Here is a 23231-nt window from a genome sequence, read left to right as displayed (position 1 = left end):
ATCAATCTGGAGGTTCTTCAGAACATTCAAAATAGATCTATCTAAAGACCCAGCTATAGCACTCTTGGGCATATATCCAATAGATGTTCCACCATGCCACAGGGGCACATGTTCTCCTATGTTCATAGAGACGTGTGTGTGTGTGTGTGTGTGTGTGTGTGTGTGTGTGTGTGTGTGTGTGTGTGTGTGTGTGTGTGTTAGCCAGAAGCAGGAAACAACCCAGATTTCCCAAAACAGAAAAATGGATACAGAAAATGTGGTTCATTTGCACAATGGAATACTACTCAGCTATTAAGAATGAGGACATCCTGAGTTTTTTCAGGCAAATGGATGGAACTAGAAAATATCATCCCGTGTGATTTAACTCAGACCCAAAAAGACATGCATGGTATGTTCTCACTAATAAGTGGATATTAGTATTATACCATCTTCTAGTATCACATACTGCTACGTGAACTGTTTGACAAACAGACTTTACATGATACAGGGCATAGTGAACACATTGCCATCTCTACTGTGTTAATTTGGGGTTTCTGGCAAGCTAGAGCACTGGCAGAACAATTTTAGGAGAGGCAAGAATTAAATTTCACTATAACCTTAGCCATTCAAACTTCTGGAATCTGACATTTGTGGTTTATTTTAGACATATTTAGGTACAACATGATTTTGGAAAAAAAGTTTCCTGATGACAAGTTAGTCCCATGTCCACAACAAAACTTAAGACATGTATACATTAAAACTCTTTACAAAGTACATATGGCTTCTTCCATAAAGATGGGTTCTGTTGACTTAGAAACAACAGTCAAGATAGTGGTCTAGGAAGAATGACTGAGGTAAACATCATGCCTATGGGTGTTAGAATTGTCTTAGCCCTACGATAACACGAAAGTCACTTGGGCTGTTGTAAAGTACTCATAAGGATGGGGTTTATGGGCTGAAAAGGATGTGTTCTTCTAGCTGGGCTGCCTTTTCTGGCTTCAATGGGAAAAAAGTGTGTAGCCTCACAGAGCATTGATGTGTCGTGGGGGATACCCATGGAGATTCTACTCACTCAGAGGAGAAGGGGAGGGGAGAAAGGGGAAGAATTATGGGAGGTGGTGACTACGAGAAGAACTGTGAGCAGGATTTAAAGTGAATAAGTAAAATGATGATGATGAAGAAGATGATGGTGGTGGTGGTGGTGATGATGACGATGATGATGACGATGATGATAATAAATAATGGTATTTGGGGGAAAATCAGAAATAAACAAATATTCTAGAGAATTCAGGTGAAGCCTGATTCTATAGACAGCAAAGGATGACCAGACTGTGAACTACATCCTTTTGCACATTGTTCCAGGTAGAAGACAGACAAACATCTTCCTTTGAAGAGACAAGCCTGTGTGTTTAACGTTCCTGGCTTCTCTAGTGCTTCTCTGCATACACAAAGACTTCCTCTACTCGGGAAAGTGAAGACACTGTCATCTTCAAGCAACTCTTAGTAGCTCCAGATTTTAATAGCCCTGAATATTTTCTTCACAAAATAACCATTTTAGCCTGGAATAGTGACAAATGTCTGAAATTTTAGTACTGGAGATGTAGCAGTCTGGGGATCACAGGTTCAAAGCCAGGCGGTAATATACTGAGTTTGAGACCAGTTACCTTATATCTCGGAGAGCCAAATGATTATCAGTTAATGATTATGAAATTATTTATTGGATGCCTCAAACTACATTATACATTTTTTGTGAAAAATGACCCTGCATTGTGTTCATGTATAATAAAAATAAAATCAAGGCATATCAATAAAAATTTTTATTACATGCCTATTTCTACCATTATTATATGAAAAAATTAATAGATATCAATTATATACTATTTGAAAACTTTAGCATATTTAAAAATTAATGTAGTTGCTAATTAAAGTAACTGAAACTGTATAGTGAAAACTAGAAATAACAAATAAAAGCAGCTCCGAAGAGAGACGGGAGTTCTTGGGATCACATTAATTAGCTCCTATTAGTTTTTTGCATAGAGAAATTTGGAAGCCTTGAATTATCTTTTCAGAATTTCATTTTATCTATAACTCTTGATTTCAGTTACTTTTTTAAAAGACTTTCTTACTTATGAGAGAGTGAAAGGCAGAAAAGAGGCAGAAGCCACCACTCTGTTGTTGTTACAATGAGTATACGAATCTTTATAAGTGGTTGCCAAGATTTATGCTTTACATCTCTTTTAAAGTAGCCAACCTAAGTCAGGTTTTAAAATTCAATTAATTCTGTGAGTGATATATCTTCTCTCTTTCTGATATAATTTTTTGGTTTATTGTATAAATAAGTGCACTGATGATTCTCTGTTTTATCATCACTAATTACATTGTGCACCTTTCGAATAGGATTTCTGGAGAGAAGTGTTGCAGTCTCATATTATTCTCCTGCTGGCCTGTTCTGCTTCCTGTGTGCATCCTGCCTTGATCAGTAATGGCAAGTTCAAGGAGGAATAGAACACACAACAGACAACACTGTCTTCCCTGGTCAGTTTTCTGGGATTATCTCTCATGGTTTGGATCTGGAATAGCCCCAAGGATTCATGTGTTGAAAGCTTAGACCCAAGCTGCTAGCATGATTAGGAAATGATAGAAATAACAGGTTTTGAGACTAGTTTAGATTAGTTTAGATTGGTTGAGACTAGTTGAGATCCTTGGAGAACATCTCAGAAGCTAAAGTTTGTATCGTCCCTCTACCTCCCACTCTAGCATATCTTCTCTGTCCTCCCTGCTTCCCCGCTGCTGCAAGATGAGCAGGTTTGCTTTTGCCCCTTTCCCTGTCATGATGTTTATCTTGTCCCTTACCACAGTGTAAAGATAGATAATATCAGTTGATCGTGAGAGCAAGCCATGACCAACAATGACCAAAAAAATTATCCTTTAAGTTAGTTTCTCTAAATATGTCACAATATATTCCATACCATATCTTGAAAATGGGCTCTGGTATCTTTCATTTCCCTTATTTCCCAGACTGCAATGAGTGACAGGTAAGGGAGTGTGTACAAATCCTGACCTTACCAGCAGATACTAGAGTCTGAAGCATGGTTCAAACCAAAAAGCACGGGGAAAAAAAAACCAAAACAAAACCAAAAACCAAAATCAAAACAAAACAAAACAACCCACTTTGATTTCATGTCTGACCTTTTGTGTCCATTTCAAAACTCTTCTCAAATTATTTGAAATTTTTATCCAAGGTAGATTGACCATGGATTTCGCCAACTACATGATAATTACTCTTTCTTTCAACAGCCCTTTGCTTTCTCTAAGTAGCATTTATCAAGGGCGAAGACTACGTTTCTTGGAAGGATCATAACTGAGTTCTGTCTCTACTGGTTGATCTTCTGTACTTGGATAAAACTATCTGTGCTCCTCCCCAGTCCTTTAGTGCTAGTAGCAGGAATTGAAATAGTCTGGAATTTGATGTTTTACATTTGCTTGCATTTGTTAATTTAACACAATATTTTCACATTCATAATCCAAACACTTGCATTAATACTGTGAATGTAGCTGAATGATAGAGTGTTTGTCAACCTAGATGATTAAGACTCTGGGTTTGATCTCTAACCCTGAAAATATATCTAATTAGTCTGTGTATAAATGTCTATCTTATGACTCTCAATTTCTCTTGATAAATACTAAATGAAACTTATTTTACCAATATTTAAAATGGGGAAGACATATGTGAAAATAAAATGAAATAGCATTTCACCAGTCAGCATAAAGTAGTATTTCCTCTGTGAGATTCTATATTTTATTTTCTGTTTAAATTCTTTTAACACATGATAAACTATGATTGCCCAAATAGCTTAGTAATGATTTATGTGACTGAAAGTCATATAAAAATACACAAAATTTTAATGCCCAAGTTCACTAACCCACCAATCTGATCAAGTCACCTTTATCTTTGAGAATGACTACTTCACAAGGAATTCTTGAATTCAAGAAGCCTCATGAATAAAGGCAAGTGGAGGCTCTGTGACACAGAGAACAACTCTGAACCCTGATGGCCTTGAATACAAAATTCCCTATCTGAACATTTTTCAAAGCAGTTTCTCAGAACTGAATGTCATTCAGGTTTTCGTGTAGAGAGATCAAATATTTCATGAACTCAGGGACCTGACTAATCACTTGTAAATGCTAAAGACTGCAAAGATAATAGAAGCAAATTCTTATGAAGGAAGAAGACACATAAATCTAGGTGTGGGCTTTAAGAACAAAGAGCGAAATGTTTCATTATATTTAGGAAGAATTGTCACTTGAAATCTCTCATATTAAGATGTTCATTGAGATGTCACGAGCCAGGCCTTGATGGATTGAGGCAGGAAGGCAGAAAGAAGAGGAAGGTCTGAGACTACACATGTTACGAAACTCATTTCACCTGTGAAGAGAAGAATATTGATTTCATTCATCTCACTTAGTTGGGACTCTAACGTAAGAAAAAAATCAAGTTCATTGATGTCAACTCCAAAGATGGCAGTAGTGTACTGAGAACAGAAAGAAAGCCGAATGGGAAAATGACAAATGCAACTTCATTAGGAAAATTTGAAAACACTATTTTTCTTCATGAAAAGGCAGTGAAAGAGCCTCAAATTCTGGCTGCATCATATATTCCTGGCAACCTTCATGGCAATTGTGATGCATGGATTTTATACTCTGTGTGTGTGTGTGCGTGTGTGTGTGTGCGTGTGTGTGTGTGTATGTGTGTGTGTATACATACATACATATATATATATGTAGTGCATGTGTACATGCATGTGCATGTGCATATAACATATAACTTCATTTTCTGTGTATGTTGCTGGTACCTTATGTCTGGATTTTTGCTTAAAAATAGTGAGCATTTTTAAAACAATGTTGGACTAAATATAATACTATAATTTCACATGTTTTAATTCAAATATATTTTTAATTTGGTATTTCTATTGATGTTTTTAATCACAGTTACATATAATCTTTTAACCAAAGGAAATACATTATTTTTGCCTCTGAATATTAAAAATTTCTATGGTTCTTCAGTTGTTACATTTAGCAATTTGGTGAATATGTAGAAACAATGGAACATTGTTTTGTGATTGGACACTTTTTTGTTACATCCTCTGCTGAGCTTAAGAAAGTGACAGCTACTTTTCCTGGGAACTCTTGTGCCTGAAATAGTTCCCATGATCAGCCATTCTGAAGAGTTTTGTCTGAAAAGTAGAATATGCCATCTAGATCTCTTAAAGAGTTTTGAATTGTGGAATTATCAGAATTTTGTACACTTTATAGGGAAGACGTAGGAATCCCATATTGTGGGTTGGTTCTGTATTAATTAGGTTCCCAAAATCACATGGGAGTCTGTAGGTCTCTGCTACAGTTGGCTCTAATTGCTCAATAGAGTTGGTAAAGAGGTGGAACTTTAGGTTTCACAGGCAAGGCACCAGGGGAAAAAGGAAGTTTTAGAATCTGCATGATGAGGAAGCAGAAAGATCTAGCTTGAGAGTTACAGGAAAGAAAGCATTATAATATGTAAGAATAGGGGTTTCCCCAGTTGGATCTGGGATAGCAGTGGTGGAATATGGATTTTAGGGAGTAATAATTCAGGAATATCGGAGAGAGTGTGCTAGTCATGGGGAGAAAATGCCTAGCTATTGCACTGTTTAAGGGTGTGTGTGTGTGTGTGTGTGTGTGTGTGTGTGTGTGTATGTGTGAGAGAGAGAGAGAGAGAGACAGACAGACAGACAGACAGACAGACACGGGGGGGGTGTCCTTCATTTGTGAATCTAAAACATTTGGGCAGGTGTAGAGAAAGTGTGTGATCCGCCAGGGAGTTTAGAGCAATTTAACTCACTACTACTACCATCCCTTTTTTTCCATTTAAAACGAAATATGAACATATTTATTAGGATGCTCAATAGTGAAAATGTGATCACTTTCTTCATGTGAAGAATACACCTGACCCATATTGTGGGAGGAAGAGGATGAGAGCTCCCAACACGGGTGTCAAACGGCTCCACAAGAAATCCCCATTTATCAAGGAGAGGTAGGAGTAGAAAGGAAGGGCAGAGGCCACAGCCTACACCAAGAGCCTTTCAATAGACCGCTGAATGGACTAGATCTGCTGCTTTAGTTGAGCGCCTTCCTTGATGGTAATAGAACAGGCGATGACTGGCCTGGAGACTCCATAGGCCCATCCTAAAGCCTAATTGGAGCACACAAAAGCGTAGGGGTCATTTTTGTCTTCACACAGCAGAGGGAGGTGCAGGATGATCTACAAAGACTCAGCGTCTGCTGCCCTCACAATCAACTCAGTGATGCTTCTGTTGCGGGTTTTGGTGGCTTCCCTGGCTCCTTTCCAAAGCTGCTTGTAGTTTACACGTTTGCCAAACAAGGTCCAGCAGCTTCCTAGTGAGGTGGGCATCTGAGAGGTGATAGGCCTTTGGGTTCACATCAGCTTCCTTCATGGCTGTGGAGCGCAGGCCTCACCAAGACTCAACAGCCTACCTCAGACAGACTCCTAAATTATTTTATGTCTCAAGCCCTATGTTAGAATTTTGCACACTGTCTATCAAGCTAGCCTGAGCTTGCTCATTACCAGCAGAGTGGAAATGTATTTAGTCAGAGAAGTTGCTGGATACAAGAGCAAGTGTTAATCACATCCAAGAAGGAACTAGAAGCTCAAAGAAGGAATTACAAGTAGGGAATTCGCAAAAGGTACTAGGCATTTCTTAGGACTATAAGCAAATGTGGAAAGGTAATATAGCTAACTGTACTCAGTTTCAAGATCCCAGTCAGATATTTTTACGTTGGCGAATTGGGCAGGGTAACTGACATTCTTTGTAAATTGACCTAAGTTCTGGAAATGATTTTGCACTGATTTGATATATACGTGCCATACTCTGTCAAATGGAGAAGAGTGGTTTGGTTCATTAAGTTATTATCTTCAACAATCTTTTCAGTGTTATTAGTAACAGCCATGAGAAATGAGCTCTAAATGAGACAGAGTAGATGGTTAAAAGGTGGCCACATCCCAATTAACAAACTTCAGTGAACTTGCATTTCCAACCTGAACACTCCTCAGACCCAAAGTAGCGATATAACTTAAATATATGAAACAAAGAATGCTTAATTTCAATATGTATTTGTTTATTCCTCATTTTTTGTTTATTTTTTAAATTACTATTTGACTATTGCAACTCACAGACAGTCCTGTGATTTGATATTGAGAGGAGTTAATTGGCCCGAGACACGCTGACTCCATGATAGACCACACACTAGTAGCAGTTCAGGAGACCAGGCCTGAGTTTCTACTTCCCAGAACTGGCAAGTCAGTTACAGGAAGAAGCACAGGCCGATGTCAAAGGGACCCCTCCCCAGCTTGTAAAAGGACACTTAGCCAAGCTTGGGGTCAAGAGGTCAAGAGCTACCCCTCTTTGGTACGAAGCAAGAATAGTTAGTCAAGTATGCTTGAAGCAAGACCCTAACCAATGATAGCATCACCCAGACCCCTAGAGATAGATCCCACCAATCAGGATATGGATCACCTACACAACTCTAATATTCTTCTTTTTGGTTTTAAATCTGAATCTGTGAATTCAGTTGGGGTCTTTTCATCCTGATGGAATTGGGCCCCTGGATGCAGGAATTTGTTCAATAAATGCCCCTTTTACTAATTAGAAATACAAACTGGTTGCGTGTGTAGCAATCCTGTCTGATACAACATAAATGGTCTTTTTTGAGGATTTGTGGCTCCTTTCTGATTCAAGGCAGAAACAGGTAAAGGAGTTCCTAGCCCATTCAAGGGGTCTGTCAACCTGAAGCATTTTATAGCTAAGGAAACAAGGACATGGCTATATATTTCATGGTAGATAAGCTTCTTTTGTAGGGCCATTCAGGAGAAAAAAAAGTAATGAAAGAGAAATCAAGAGGAAGTGTTTCAGTCGCCATTTATTTAGTCACTTCGAAGTAGATGAATGAGACAAAAAGAACAGAGCTCAGATACACTTCAGCCCAATTAACAAGTTGGAGTGAATTTACATTTCCAACACAAACACTTCTAAGAACCAAGAAGTGACATATTGTAGCTTAAATATATAAAAAACAGAATACTTGATTCCAATGTAGATTTGTTTTTTTTTTCCTCAATTTTGCCAATCTTTTCTGAATTACTATATGACCTATACATCTCACAGATAGTCTTGTGGTTTGATAGTTCACCGATTACTAATTAAAATTACAAACTGAATTGTATAATAATCATGTCTGATACAGCACATTTAAACCTGAATATATAGTGTTTTAATTTTACAAAAAAGAGGAGGGCGTATTTAGTGGCAAATTAGAAAAATCTTTCAGAAAAATATTCATGAAGAAAAATATCTAGTAGTAATACCTCCAAAATTAAGAAGGCAGTTGTGTTTAACGGAATTTGTGGTTGCTATGCTCTACTGGACACTTTCTCTGGATCTTCTTTGGATGATGTTCTTCTCTAATACTAGTTCAGAGTTTGTTACCTGTTTTCTAGAATGATATTCCATTTATCTGGATAAGTTGTTCTGAAAACTTGTAACTAATATTTCGTTATACCTTTTCCTAGCAGAATTTCTTCAGGTATCCTCTCCTTAGATGAAGAGAAAGACATGGTTTCTCATTTGAAGGTAGGGTTTCCCTGTGGTTCTGGCTTTCCATGAACTTGCTCTGTAGTTCAGACTGGCCTCAGCCTCTCATAGATCTGCCTACCTCTGCCTACAGAGTGCTAGCAATTGCCGTAACACCCAGCTCCACATGAATGGTTTTTATCTAAAACATCCAGGTTCCTCTTCGTTTTCTTCAAGCATATCAATGCAGAATACCCAGGTTGTAGAGACTGTCTTATAACATGATAGGATGTGAAAAATTTTAGTTCCTGAAGAACAGTAGAAATTATAACATGGTTAATGAAAACCAAACTGCATAAAGCTTGCTTTTTCAGGCGAGCTTCCTCTTAGTCAAAAGACCCCTTTGCCTCCTTGATGCAAAGCAATGATTGAAAAAAAAAAAAAACCTCACGTGCTCACGTGTCTTTCTGAAAAGCTAGGGAATGTTTTGTAATTTAGTGTCAATAACAGAATACAAAAAATTTTAATACTTTATTTGTTATCATTCATATTTTTCCGTAACTGTTTCATTTTATTTGGTTCTCTGAGCCCTTTTGCTCCCCATGGTTTTAATAGAAAGAATACATAATTTGATTTTTTTAAAAGAAAATTCAGTTGTTCAAATTGTACTTGCTAAAAGCTTTGTCTTGGCTAAAGACTAATTCTAAAGAGTCGACAGATACTTCACACTAAAAAGGACTGAGATATTAACAACTTTATCCAAGGAAAAATAGCTGCTTCAGGTACATTTACGCTTTTAAAGAAGTCTTCTTGCCTCATTTGTAAGTTAACATTTAAAAAAAGGTCCTTGAAAAATTGTGTGTAGGAGGAGGGGCGCTTGAGGAAAGTCTTTAGAGTTCACAGCATAAGGCATTTTTTTTCTTGTTCAGGCTGAGTCTAAGATTGTTTTTTGTTTGTTTTTTGTTTTCCATTTTCTCTTTGCTATATATACTACTTTTTGCTATATATACTACTCTTTGCTATATATACTACTGAGAAACACTAATCCCTAGTCCTAACATAAAAATGGACTCTCTTACTACTCTGTAGGAAAAAATGGCAAATGGAATTCATTGAGAAGTAAAACTTTGTGAAAAGGCTTGTGGGATTCTTGGTCTCTTGCTACATTAGCATGAATTTACTGAACTCCATTCACCCTTCTTCATCCCTACAGTGCTGTACAGAGGATAGCTAGCCTCAAATGAGAGCTAGTAAGGACATAGCATGCTTCTGCTCATTCTTACGCCAGTCAGGATTTCTTCTATGGCAGCTTACCTTACATAAGAACTGAGGAACAGTCGTAAGGTTAAAACCTCATAAAATATGGTAGCATTAATTTATATTTATTTAATTTATTTAATATATTTATATTAATTTTATATTTGTTTTAAATAAAATTGAAGTTGGTTAAAATTGGTCACTTGATTGTGGCATTTCAGCCCTTGGCTGATATGTTCAACATGAATGAAGGACATGGTGCTTCTTGGGAATGGAAAGCTGTTACGATAGCAAAATGTATAGTAAGAAGGAGGGATGACATAAGTAGAAGGTATGCTTCATCAACTACTTCCTAGATGTATATATTCCATAGGCACAGTCTGTCATCAGACAGGGTCTTTTAAGATGCTTTATGTGATGTCTTGGGCATGTTCTTCAAAGTTAGAATTGATTTACCATATAACCCACCTATATGATTTCTGAGTGTGTGTGTGAAAAAAAACCACAGGTACTTGCATATCTGCATTTATTGTCACTGTTCAGCTACCGTATAGAACCATCTTCAGTGATCATCAGTATATGAGTGGTTAAAGAAAATGTGCTATAGGGGTTGGGGATTTAACTCAGTGGTAGAGCGCTTGCCTAGCAAGCACAAGGCCCTGGGTTCGGTCCCCAGCTCCGAAAAAAAAAAAAAAGAAAAAAGAAAGAAAATGTGCTATATATCACATATATTCATATTCATTACATAATAAATAAGAATGAACTACTGGTATTGGGAAGGAAATGGAGGACACTGTATTAAGTGAAATAAGGAAGGCACACCAAAAATGAATTGCACCGCACATTTCCCCCACATGTTAGACTTAAAGGAAAGCCAAAATGTCATGACTACTATGGATCAAGAGGGATGTCGGGGAAGAAAACTGAGAAAATGAAGGTTGATAAATGCATACTCTGTTCATGCAGACAAATTTGTGATTCCTACAGAACCCTATCAATATATGCAACTAATATAAAGTCTCTATATTTTTACTTTATGCCTTTAAAGACAGGGCCTAATCTATATGTGTACCTGGCCTGGAATTGACTACATAGTCCAAAGTAGGCTTAAGTTCTTAATAATGCTTTTGCCTCAGACACTTGAGTGCTAGGACTACAGAAATGGGCCTCCATGTCTGCAATAACTGCCGGTGATTAGTTATCTATGTTAATGATAGTGTTTGAGAATATGTTATCAATTTATTGTGAGAGGATATTGTGGAAAACTGGATGAGAACCACAAATTGTCATTTCCCAATTCATATTCACTTTTACAAAAATATAAATCTACCAAATTTAGCAGCCAATTGAAAGTATTTATACTGAGATATATGTAGGTAAAGACAGTAGACATTAAAAATAGAAGGAAACCTTCTGTGTCAACCCCTCCCTCTAAACAAAGATGACTTCCAGACAGGAAGTCATTGAAGACTAATTTTTAAAATTGTGATAAAAATATTGACTTGAATGTCTTCACAGTTGATGGTCTCTGATAGGCAGTTGGGGAATGACTCAGTTAATGTTAAGGGACTGGCCACTGTGAGTTTGACCATTCTCCAATGAGTATATGACAACACAAATTAGACCTCTGTGGCTGTGACTGTCCACACAACTGTGGAGTATAACCTGCATTGTAAACCAAATAAACCCATTTTCCCCTAAATTCTGTTTTTTTTTTCAAAAATAAAAAAAATCACAACTTCAGAAACAGCTAAGGCATAAAAAAAAAGACTTTTCTCAGTTTCTACTTGGTATTGGAATTAAGCTTACAATTGACCTATTGGTCAAAGCAAATCAAACAACCAGATACAGAATTAATGTGCAGGTCATTAACACATGGTGAGAATTTGGATATGGGATGTGTGAAAAGTCAGAGTTATTAACTCAACCAGTTTGCCACAAATCGCCTGATGAGCTACTGGGAGAAAGACTGATTGCATTTGGACAAGGTTCAAAAGTGGTAGTAGGACCCATAAAATTTTGATTGTGCATTTCTAAATTAAAAGGAATAATTAAGTTTTATTTTCATAAGCACAGCAGAAGGTAGTGAGGCATCCTTGAGCACAGTTATGGGAATGACGTAGAGAAGTGAATCTGTGAAACTGATATGGGCAAAAAAAAAACCATATTTGACTATGTTGACATAAGTATAAAGATACATTTAGCAGGAATAAACAGAAAAAAAATTGAGGGAAGATTGCTTTAAATATATGAAAATTGTTGCCACAGGTAATTTGATAGAAAATGAATTTATAGAATGAGGGACATAGACCAACCATTGAAATTAATTTTTTTTCTATATCACTTTTATTAGTCGCTTTAAAAATGGCAAAAAAATTTAAAATATATCTTGAAGATATCTTTCACTCAATTTTAATTGCAAAGACAGGATTCATTTCTAACTGAAATAACAGTCATCATTCTGTTATAAATAAGAAAGTTTAAGACGTCAGCGATCTTATGTCCTATAATATTTGGCTTCTTTCTTTAGCCAATGGTTCTACTTGAAACATCTCTTTAACTGATATAGTGACACATGGCTTTCTTGATGACTTTCACATGGAGACCATTTCATCCTCCTAGTGAAATTGTAATGTGGGCAAACAAGAAACGATATTGAAAACATGACACATCTTTTTGTTCCTGCTTCTGATACCATCGACTTAAAAAGGAATGGCACACATTTAGGTATATATAGAATTGAAAATATACAGTTAAAACAAAATTGGTTTTCCTAACAAATGACCCAGAGTTAGCTGGCAGTTTAGCTCAGAGGAAATGTGTTTGCCATGAGAACAATTTCAAGTAACACACACACACACACACACACACACACACACACACACACACACACAGAGCATATGCATACATTGCTGTGTTAAAAAAAAGCCTACTACATGACATATGTCTGTATTCTCACATTCCAGAAGATGAACAATAATGATCAGAAGGGTAAGATCAAGGCCAGCTTAGACTGTACAAGTGAGACCTAGTGTTAAAACACACACACACACACACACACACACACACACACACACACACGAAATTAGATGACTTAAATATAGATTATATACTATGCTATTTATTGCATTTTAAATTATTTTTATTTTTTCTTATTGCTCCCTATTTTATTTTGTTTTAAACATTTTAAAATTTATTTTTAATTAAAATAGAAATTTTCACCTTCTTCTTTCATTTCAAACTCTACCATGTACCCTCAAATTAATAGCCCCTTTTACTTGGATTATTATTGTTACATAAACTGTTCTCAGAAATCACATGTCAGACCTATGTCACTCTTAATGTTTCTCCATGTGCATTGGAGTTTTACATTAACCTCATTGTGTAAATTCTTCACTCATTCATGAACAATTGAAATGGGAATTTAATAAAATTATTGTAAATAATCAGATCACATGCAAATTCCAACTCATCTATCCTTGTGTGCTTTATTTGTGTTTCTATTCTTAGTTAAGAGTATATCCATTTTATTATAAGTAAAGATATATTTAGCCTTTCAAAACTTTAAAGACATTAAAGACATGTAAGATTTAGGGGAACACATATTCCCAATTTAAAATTTTTCTGAAAAGCTTGAAATGTGAGAAAATATTGAAATTTACTTCTTAGGATATCTGGAAAACTTAATAAATGAGCCTTAATTGACATCATCTTTTGTTTTTCTCTGGCAAAGATAAAATGTACAAGTTATATTTTGGAAAAATTTGTTTCTGTATGTCGTTAAGAAGCTAGCATTGCACACATTGCAGATAAACACAGTAACACCATAGACTGCCACTGCTGAGCTACACCACTGAACAGAAACAGTCAATTTCAGGTCTGTGGGAAAATATCATTCAGCCACATGTTGATCCCCTTACTAAGTATTAATTTCAAGTTTATTGGGTACATTGGTTATTCAAGACGGGTTATTGAAAATAATGAAGATAGAGCCTGGAAAGTGGATCAGCAGGCTGCTCCTGCAGAGGAAGCTAGTGCAGCTCCCAGCACAACTGCTGTGGCTCCAGCTATGGAGGATCTAACTCCTTCTCTGGTCTCTTTAAGTAATGCACTCATGTGTGTTTGTATACACACACACACACACACACACACACACACACACACACATACACGCACACATACACACACATATACACACACACACACACAGAAAAGGGAAGAAAGGAAGGAAAAGAAGAAAGACAGAAAACAAAACCACAATCCATGCATTATTTAATTTTCTTTTTTTAAAATTGGATATTTTATTTATTTACATTTCAAATGTTACCCCTTTCCCTGTTTCTGCTCCAAAATCCCCCATCCCACCCCCATCCCCCTGCTTCTATGAGGGTGCTCCCCACCCACTCTCCCATGCACTCACCCACTCCTGCCTTCTTACCCTGGCATACCCTACACTGAGGCATTGAGCCTTCATAGGACCAAGGATCTTTTTTCCCATTCATGTTCCACAAGGCCATCCTCTGTTACACACGCAGCTGAAGCCGTGGGTTACTCCATGCAAACTCTTTGTTTGGTGATTTAATCCCTGGAAGCTCTGGGAAGTAGGGTCTGGTTGGTTGATAACATTGTTCTTTCTATGGGGTTGCAAACCCCTTCAGCTCCTTCAGTCCTTTCTCCAACTCCTCCATTGGAGACCCCATGCTCAATCTGATGGTTAGCTGCAAGCATCCTCATCTGTGTCAGTAAGGCTCTGGCAGAGTCTCTCAGGAGACAACTATGTCTAGCTCCTGTCAGCAAGCACTTTTTGGCATCAGCAATAGCGAATGGGTTTGGTGGCTGCATATGAGATGGATTCCCCAGGTGGAGCAGTTTTGGGATAACCTTTTCTTCAGTCCCTGCTCCACTCTTTGTCCCTGTATTTCTTCCCATCAGTATTTTGTTCCCTCTTTTAAGAAGGACCAAGCATCCACATTTTGGTCTTCCTTCTTCTTGAGCTTCATACGGTCTGTGAATTGTACCTTGGGTATTCCAAGCTTTTGGGCTAATATCCATTTATCAGTGGGTACATATCATGTGTGTTCTTTTGTGACTGGGTTATCTCACTCAGGATAATTTCTAGTTTTATCCGTTACTCCATTGTGTAAAAGTACCACATTTCTGTATCCATTCTTCTGTTTAAGTACATATGAGTTCTTTCCAGCTTCTGGCTATTATAAATATGGCTGCTATGAACATAGTGGCGCATGTGTCCTTGTTATATGTTGGGGCATCTTTTGGGTATATGCCCAGGAGTGGTACATCTGGGTCCTCTGGTAGTACTATGTCCAGTTTTCCAAGGAAGTGCCAGACTGCTTTTCAGAGTGGTTGTATCAGCCAGCAATCCCACCAACAATGGAGGAATGTTCTTTTTTCCTCCACTTCCTCTCCAGCTATTGCTGTCACTTGTGTTTTTGATCTTAGTCATTCTGACTGGTGTGAGGTGGAATCTCTGGGTTGTTATCATTCACCAAATACTGAAACACTGGACTAAAACTTAAGAGATTCTAGGATTGTTTCAACTTAAATTTTTAGAACATACAATCTACTTATTAGTGAAGAGATATGAGGTATCCTGTCCTATCTTGCATTAATCCTTGGTCCGCATTCCCTTGTTCTTGTACTGTGCCAAAGGGACCAGCACTTCCTTCTCCCCACCCCCCTACCTCAGGGCAGATGCAGGCCTTGGGAGCAGAGGAAAGGCAGTCTACCCTAGCCTTCACATAGCTGAAACTTGTTCTCTCTCCCCTGATTAACAGTCAACATTTCTCAGGTGCAGATGGCTCCTGCTCTTGAAGGAGGCAAGAGCCAATATTCTTGAAGTGATAAAAGCCCACTCTTCGACTATAGGAAAGAGGCAATTAAGTGTTCCCAGACAGCTGTGACCAGTTTGTAAACTACACCAGCTTCTGATAACGGAATGAGTTACTTCTTCCCAGGTCAGGAAGGTTCTTTTCCAGCTGCGTGGTTCTGCCCCGCTGTCTGAACAAACGTTATCAGGTTTGAAGGATGTCACTCCTTTAAGCCCTCCCCAATCATGTAATGCCAAAGCTCAAGAATCCCAGCTTATGCATAGTCTTATATATATCTCAAGCCACCTTGACCAGAACATTGAATCCCTAACCTGTGGAGCAGGGAAGGATTGTGATCTGGATCAGACTTGTATAATAAAGACTCTTTTTCTACACCAGACTTGGTCTCCTGGGTTTCCCATGAACTGGGCATAACAAGAGGAAATTAAAGTGGGTATTCCGGAGTGGTAGGAGTGTGCAGTTGGAATTCCCTACCTCCTCAGGAGTTGGAAGCAGACAGGAAGTAAAACCTCAAAGCCTGACCTAGTTACCCACTTTCTTTAAGAAGGATCTACCTCCTACTTAGTATACAGTTTTCCAAAATGTCACCACCAGTTGTGGATCAAGTGCTTAAAAACAGAAATCTGTGAAGGACTTGTCATACTCATGCCCTCACAATCCATTCTCCTTCAAACTTTTCAAGGAAATGAAGGTCACCTCCGTAGGCAGCATAGTACAGTAAATTTGCAGACTTCACTGTGAGTGTCAATCCTGTGGTACACTGACTAAACAAGCTGGCCCACAAGGAAATTGTGGATATGGAACAATTGCATTACTCAGAATCATTAGAAAATGAGACACATTTCCAATCCCACTAAAGGATTTAGGTTCAATGTGTCTGTGTCTTCCTAATTGTCAGTGGTTCCAAACAGCAACATAAAAAATTACAACTGAAAGGCCAGGGTGGGAGCAATTATTGTATAATGTAATCAAAGGATAGAAGAATGTCAGACCAAGTCAACAGAATCTAAAAGTTAAAATAGCATCTCCCCCAGGTATTTATGGATTAGGGAGCACGAGCTACCTATGATAGTTTTGGAGATCAGTTAGCTTTAGTTTGGTGCACTTGATGAAAGTAAGAAGACATGGCTGGTGCTAGCTATATTCGAGTGATTTTGTTGTTTCCTTGGATTTCTGAAGCAGATGGAAGATTTGTGAAAGTAGTCTATTGTTATGTCTTAAATATTCAGAAACTTTCTGACCACGTTAGGGGAGAAAAGTAATTTCATTTTATTCATTCTTTATTAATTTGAAAGGTTTCTTATGATTTTTTTAAATATTCGAGCTTTTTTCTAAACTTAAATCCATCTAGATGTGGCTCTGTCTTATATAGTCTTTGGGTGAAGGCATCATCTACATCCCTGACAATAAGAGAAAAGTTGAACATACGGAAAACTACATTTCTTGAGCATGGCAGAGCACTAATGTCACAAGCAGCTCAGGAGTCTGGAGGCAAAATCAGCCAGCCAGCGAACGTCGGTCTCTGGTGCCGGCACATTGTTTTTAAGGTTTTCTGCGTCTTACATGGTGGATGAGCAAAGCCAGGGAGCAGTGTGCATTTAATTGAAAGTGCTAGAAATGTTCTCCAGAGCTTTGCAGATTCTCTCTCCCAACACCTGCTAATTATCCTGGTCATAGTAAATATTAAGTAATTATTCTTGTCACTAAGTGAGGTATGGGAGTAAGGAACAGCCAAGAGTGAGAGTTCTTTTTAACTCTTAAGTCTGGGTTGTGTTAGGCCATATTATATAAAACTGATACTTTAAGGATGTTCTTTGCCCTGAGAGACTCCATTTTTTAATACTTAAGTGAAAGGAAGGGTACCATCTGCCCCCATAACCTAATGATAAATCAATTATTCCTTGAAGCAAAAGGGGGTGCCACCCTAACTATATTAGGGTGAATGGAGAGTGTAAGGACATAGGGCTTTTAAAATTATATCACTAAAACTAAACCCAGGTACTTTCCCTTTACACTTGTAAGGGACAGTGTATAGCTCCCTCACTTGTAGTGTCTCATAGATGACCACCTTGCACTGTGATGGTAAGAGCTCTCAGTGACCCATTATCTTACCAAAGATGTACCAAGAACCAACAGACAAAAAATTTCTCACTATCTCAGGACTTCAACTCAGCTCGGTTGAAATCATCTATTCAAATTGCTGGTGGTCAATTCTCCTGTTTACCCGTCTTGATCCGTCATCCTTCTTCCATTCATCTAGACCTGTTCCCTGTCTCCTTCATCTTGCTCCGATGGCTCAATGCTCGCTATGCATTTGATTTTAACTAAGGCCAGCAGTTAGGGTCACTGCCAATCTCCACCTTCTTTTCTGTGTTGTTCATTATCTTATCAGTACGGAGACTTTTACAGTCTTGTCATGCCTCAGTGTCAGCATTTCAGTTGAAGCTCTTTGAACCACCATGAATTTATTTCAATCCTTTGTAGCTATTTTATAACATACACATATAAATAAATGCAGACTAATGATGTAATGTATAGTGTTTGACTTTAGAGGGAACATCAATAAGTAAAATTGGAGTAAGTGACAGTGTACTTGATCGGGGCTACCACAATAAGCCAGAATATTTGACAAAAAAGTGCGTCTTGGTTTCTGATAGCAGGTATGCTGAACAATGACAAAGGCCCATTATCCAGGAGAAATTACTTTCCCAAAATCTGGTTTTCCTTAGAGATCTGAAGCCTTAGATCCCTCCTGGATTACTTAAAGTCAGAGAGAGAGCTAATTAATCCTTAAGACGATCATACCCAAGGGACATAGGAGGACATAAGATTATGAAGCTAATACTTGGTATTTTAGTTGTTCAAGGCTTCTTGGCTGTGATATTCCTAGATTTTAAATGTTAAAAATGTTGGAATCCAGAAAGAATCAGAGGCCAGTAAGAGAGATCACTGTTCAGTTCCTAGAGCATAATTGCTAGAAAAGCTAATGAAATCTTCATGCTATTCCTTGACCACCTCCCCTCCCCATGAGTTAAATAAATGAATGGAGAGAGAGAGGGGGAGGGAGAAGGAAATTCTGGAAAAAAACAAAAAATTAAAAATAATTAGAGGAGTGTAGGATGATTCTGATGGACCAACCTGTAGGACATTTTAAAATAAAGAACTAGTAAATTTGAAGGTATATCTCATAGGCAGCTCTCACTGTAGAACAGGGGGAAGTAGTTCAAGGTGTTTAGATAGGCATGGGGAGGCAGACCATCTAAGAGCTCTAGGACAATCTGAAGGGCATAACAATAATTAGTCTGAAGGAAAAGAGGGCAAATCACAGGTGAAATATTTAAAGCAGGGATGACCGAGAGCTTGCTACGACTGCAGCTGGGTGGTAAGTCACAGATCCAGAAAAGTTCAGAGAACTAGAGATATGGTAAGAGACAGGTGTGAATATAACTTATTCAAAAATCAGGAAATAGAAGATAAAAATCTTGATAGTAGCTATTGAGGAATAAAGTCCCCTAATTTCCAGAAGGAAAAAGAAAAATAATTACAGTGGAAGCCATGTCAAACACCATACAGGTAATGAGGTATAGTGAAATAAATATTGCAAGAACCACAACGAGAATTTAGCAACCAAAATGACAGATATATATTTGCATATAAAATTTCCTCAAATCATGAAGTGTTATGGATTAGTCAGCAGCATATTTGCCTTACAAGGAATGTAAAATATTTTTTTCAGAGAGGAAAAAAATTCACAGATCAAAATTTTACCTACATGATAGAAAGAAAAATGTCTGAGAAAGAATAAATGAAGACAAATTAGGATAACAACTGTTTGTCTCAATTTTGATTGATGTAAAAGATATCTGGTTAATGTAGCAGGGGTAACAGCACACCAGGATTTTATTGTAAGTGTCTGAGAGAATGAGTAAAGGAGATGCCATATGTGAAGGGGAAAAGGCCTGAGCACAGTGTCACAAAATATTTGAAGAAGGCGTGAAGTAATGCATGTTAAAGAAAATGGACGTAAATTCATTAAAATTTCTGCTTTAATCTACAGAGGAGTCTAGCTCTAAATAGGTTAAAGAAAGTGTTTTAGAGAATCACATAATTTTTAAGAGACTTATGATGTATCTAATATAAATCCAAAATGGCTTGCATGTTTACTCTCACCATGGTTTTCATCAACAAACGTTGCCATTCATCTATCTGTTCATACACAGAGGCTGGGCTGACTTGCTGGAGTGAATTTCAGTGACTAGCAAAGACATTTGGAAGAGAAAGGAGTGAGCATGCCCAGTGATTTTGAATGACATCAGAGTCATCCTGTTACCTGGCCCATGAGGTTCATGTTTGTGAATGTCCTGTGAATACATGCTGAGAACGCTCTGCTTCTAAGTCTTGTTCAAATGCAAATATTTCCAATCCATTTCGTTGCAAGCCCATTGGAGCAGCAGGAAGAACATAGCTTAATAATTGTTACACATAATTCATCTTGTGAGAGATTAGAATTTTCTGTCTACTCCTATACCCCTTAATAAAATACTATTTATTCAGAGCTTGCATTTATTCCTTCTCATATTTCTTAGGGTTGTTTTTTGCAAAACTTTAATTATTTTATGGACATTTATATTACTCTACATAAATTGTACAATGCGTGAGTTTTACTTGGAGATTGTACACGTCCATATGAACCTGTATGCATTTTCATTAGATGCCTAGTGTACTTGGACCACATTCATAAGCCCCAATTTCCGCATTCTTTCCCAGGCCTCCCAGTTTACCTTTTTCCTCTTATATTCTATATGCGACAAATCTGGGATAATATTTTCTAAGTTATTTCACTTAGGATGATGATCTCCAATCTTCACCTTTTTTGAAAAGCTTCTGAATTTTTCTCTTTCTGGTTGCATGATGCTCCATCGTGTGTGTGCACTAAATTTTCCTTAGCTCTTCATCTGATGATGGGTAGTTAGGCTAGTTTCATTCCACGGTCATGTGAAAAGTACACACTACACATATACAAGCAGGACTCCTTCATTCCTACAAGGCATCAAGGACTTGAGCTTTTAATGTTTTCCTGTCCAGATACTTTCTGTTTTTCCTACTGCCACCTCACACAATAAGACTAAGGAACTTTCTCTCTGTTCCTTAATATTTTTATTCAACATCCCCGTCTCTGTCTGTCTGTCTGTCTGTCTGTCTGTCTGTCTCTCTGTGTGTGTGTCTGTGTGTGTGTGTCTGTGTGTGTACATCTCTCTCTCTCTCTCTCTGTGTGTGTGTGTGTGTCTGTGTGTGTACATCTCTCTCTCTCTCTGTGTCTGTGTGTGTTTGTGTTTCTCTGTGTGTGTGTGTGTCTGTGTGTGTACATCTCTCTCTGTGTGTGTGTGTGTGTCTGTGTGTGTACATCTCTCTCTCTGTGTGTGTCTGTGTGTGTTTGTGTTTCTCTGTGTGTGTGTGTCTGTGTGTGTACATCTCTCTCTCTCTCTCTCTCTCTCTCTCTCTCTCTCTGTGTGTTTTAACAATCCATGTGATTTTGCTTCAAATACTGATTATTTTATTTTCAGCTGCTGAGAAATTTCAGGGGCTGTCAATTCAAAATTTGTGATTCCTGGTCCCACTGAGTGCTCAACAAACATTACACTAATGAATGCTTATCATACATGACAGCATCATTAGGTCAAAGCTCTGTTTCTCACAGTCGCTTATGAATACAAACAAAGGTCAACAAAAAAATCTGTTTGCTAAATTTGCATGCAGGTCAGTAGCCTTGAGGCTCATTTGGGTCATTTGGGGTCATTTGGGCGTATTATTGTGCACCTTTGAGCGGATAGTACCCAGTAGGCAGAGTTAGGCAGTTTTGTGTGCCAGGGACCATGATCACCTTGTCTCTGGCATTATAGTCCAAAAACTGTCAAAGCAGTGATATTAATGACATTTTCCTTTCTTTCACCACTGATTTTTTTATCTTGTTTCCTTACTACGGATTCTCATTCAAAAGAAAACCCAACATTGTTATTACTATTATATGTGTGAGTCTATGCATGTCATTGTCATATTTGAGAAGACCAGACGGGAGGACAACTTTGTGTGATTGATTCTCTCATATATGGATTCCAGGGTTCAAACTCCAATCATCATGCTTGTGTGAAAATTACCTTTAATTGGTGATCCATTTTGTCTTTCTTGCATTCTAGTTTTAGCCATTACTTATAATGTTAAATCAAGAGGGGACATTTTCCTTTATAAACATCCCTCTGAACTCATATCCATGTAGATTATGTAGTTGAAACAAAAGAAATAATCACAGGAAATATGTCCTAAATAAAATGCTGATTAAAAATGTGAAACATTCTGAAAAATGAATATTTCAATCCTCATACCCATCACTCAATTACATACCAAAAAAAGAAGTATTGATTGAAGAAAAAACATTTAATTAATACTAAAGCAATTGTGCTTTCTATGAATGTGCAAATTTGAAGACGGAGCTTTTAGTAACCACAAAATAGCACCATCTGGAGATATGGATGACTCCTTATGTTTCATTCTTACAATTTATTATCAGATTTTGAATCATGTGTTTTAGGATAAGCAATCTATAGTAAATAGTCTTTGAGATCAACACCTACAAATTACCTGTTTGGGACTCAACTTTTGAGGAATGAGGTTGAACCTTTACATTTTTTTTTTAGTGATTTCTGAGAAAAGATAAGGAACAGTTTAAATGGCAGCTGGTCTGTTCAAAGCCAGTGGACTTTTCACTCCTCACTGTCAGTCTTCAGACTTTGAAGGTGGAGCATCTGGTCAGAATGCCTGCCTTACGTTTCAGAAGCTGAGCAAAAACAGGAAAATGTGGATTTAATATTAATTTATTTCCAAATGTGATTCCCTTAAATATGCTTAACATATGAAATCAGACAGATTTCATCATTCAATTAACTGATCAGAAATTAAAAGGTATTTATTTTGAGAGAACTTTCCTAACAATGGAAGCTATTGAGAAATCCTTCACTCTTGCTGCTATTATCTTTTCTATGATATGAAGTTTACCTGTCATACTCTGTCATACAGTTAATTCTTGCTACAGAATGACTTATGGGATCCCTGAGGTGGAGAATCAGAATGAGTGGAGAATGTACTTACTCTCATAATGAATGCTAATTTAAAAATCCAGAAGACTCTGATTACCACAGCAGGGGCATGCTGATTTTAATATTTATTATTGCAAAAACTAGTCATTGTGTGACTCTTACCCAGCTATAGCAACATTTTCCAGGGGAGTTTCTGAAGACAGACTTGAGTGTAAAAGAATCTCTAAAGGAGAATTTCCTCATCTTGGAGAAATGTCGCATGAAAAAATACCAGATTGTTTTTATTTTGTTCTCTCCTGTAGCAGTAATTTATTCTTTTTAATGGTGAAAAGACAGTCAACTTTCCTTGAGTACAGACAAAACTGGTGGTTTGTTTCTTCTCAACAGAATGGGCAAAGTGGGGAGATGACTTGCTTTGTTGTTTTGTGACACAT

At 37.5% G+C, this 23231-nt stretch overlaps 1 pseudogene; it reads right to left on the bottom strand.

Moving 5' to 3' along the window:
* Positions 1–6079: 6079 nt before the first annotated feature.
* Positions 6080–6467, bottom strand: LOC134480289 (NHP2-like protein 1; annotated as a pseudogene).
* Positions 6468–23231: the final 16764 nt, after the last annotated feature.

The sequence above is a fragment of the Rattus norvegicus genome, chromosome 9 (genome assembly GCF_021556685.1).
Source record: "Rattus norvegicus strain SHRSP/BbbUtx chromosome 9, alternate assembly SHRSP_T2T, whole genome shotgun sequence".
NCBI lineage: Eukaryota > Metazoa > Chordata > Mammalia > Rodentia > Muridae > Rattus > Rattus norvegicus.
Note: the sequence above shows the minus strand (reverse complement) of the source record. Positions and strands in the feature narration are given on the sequence as shown.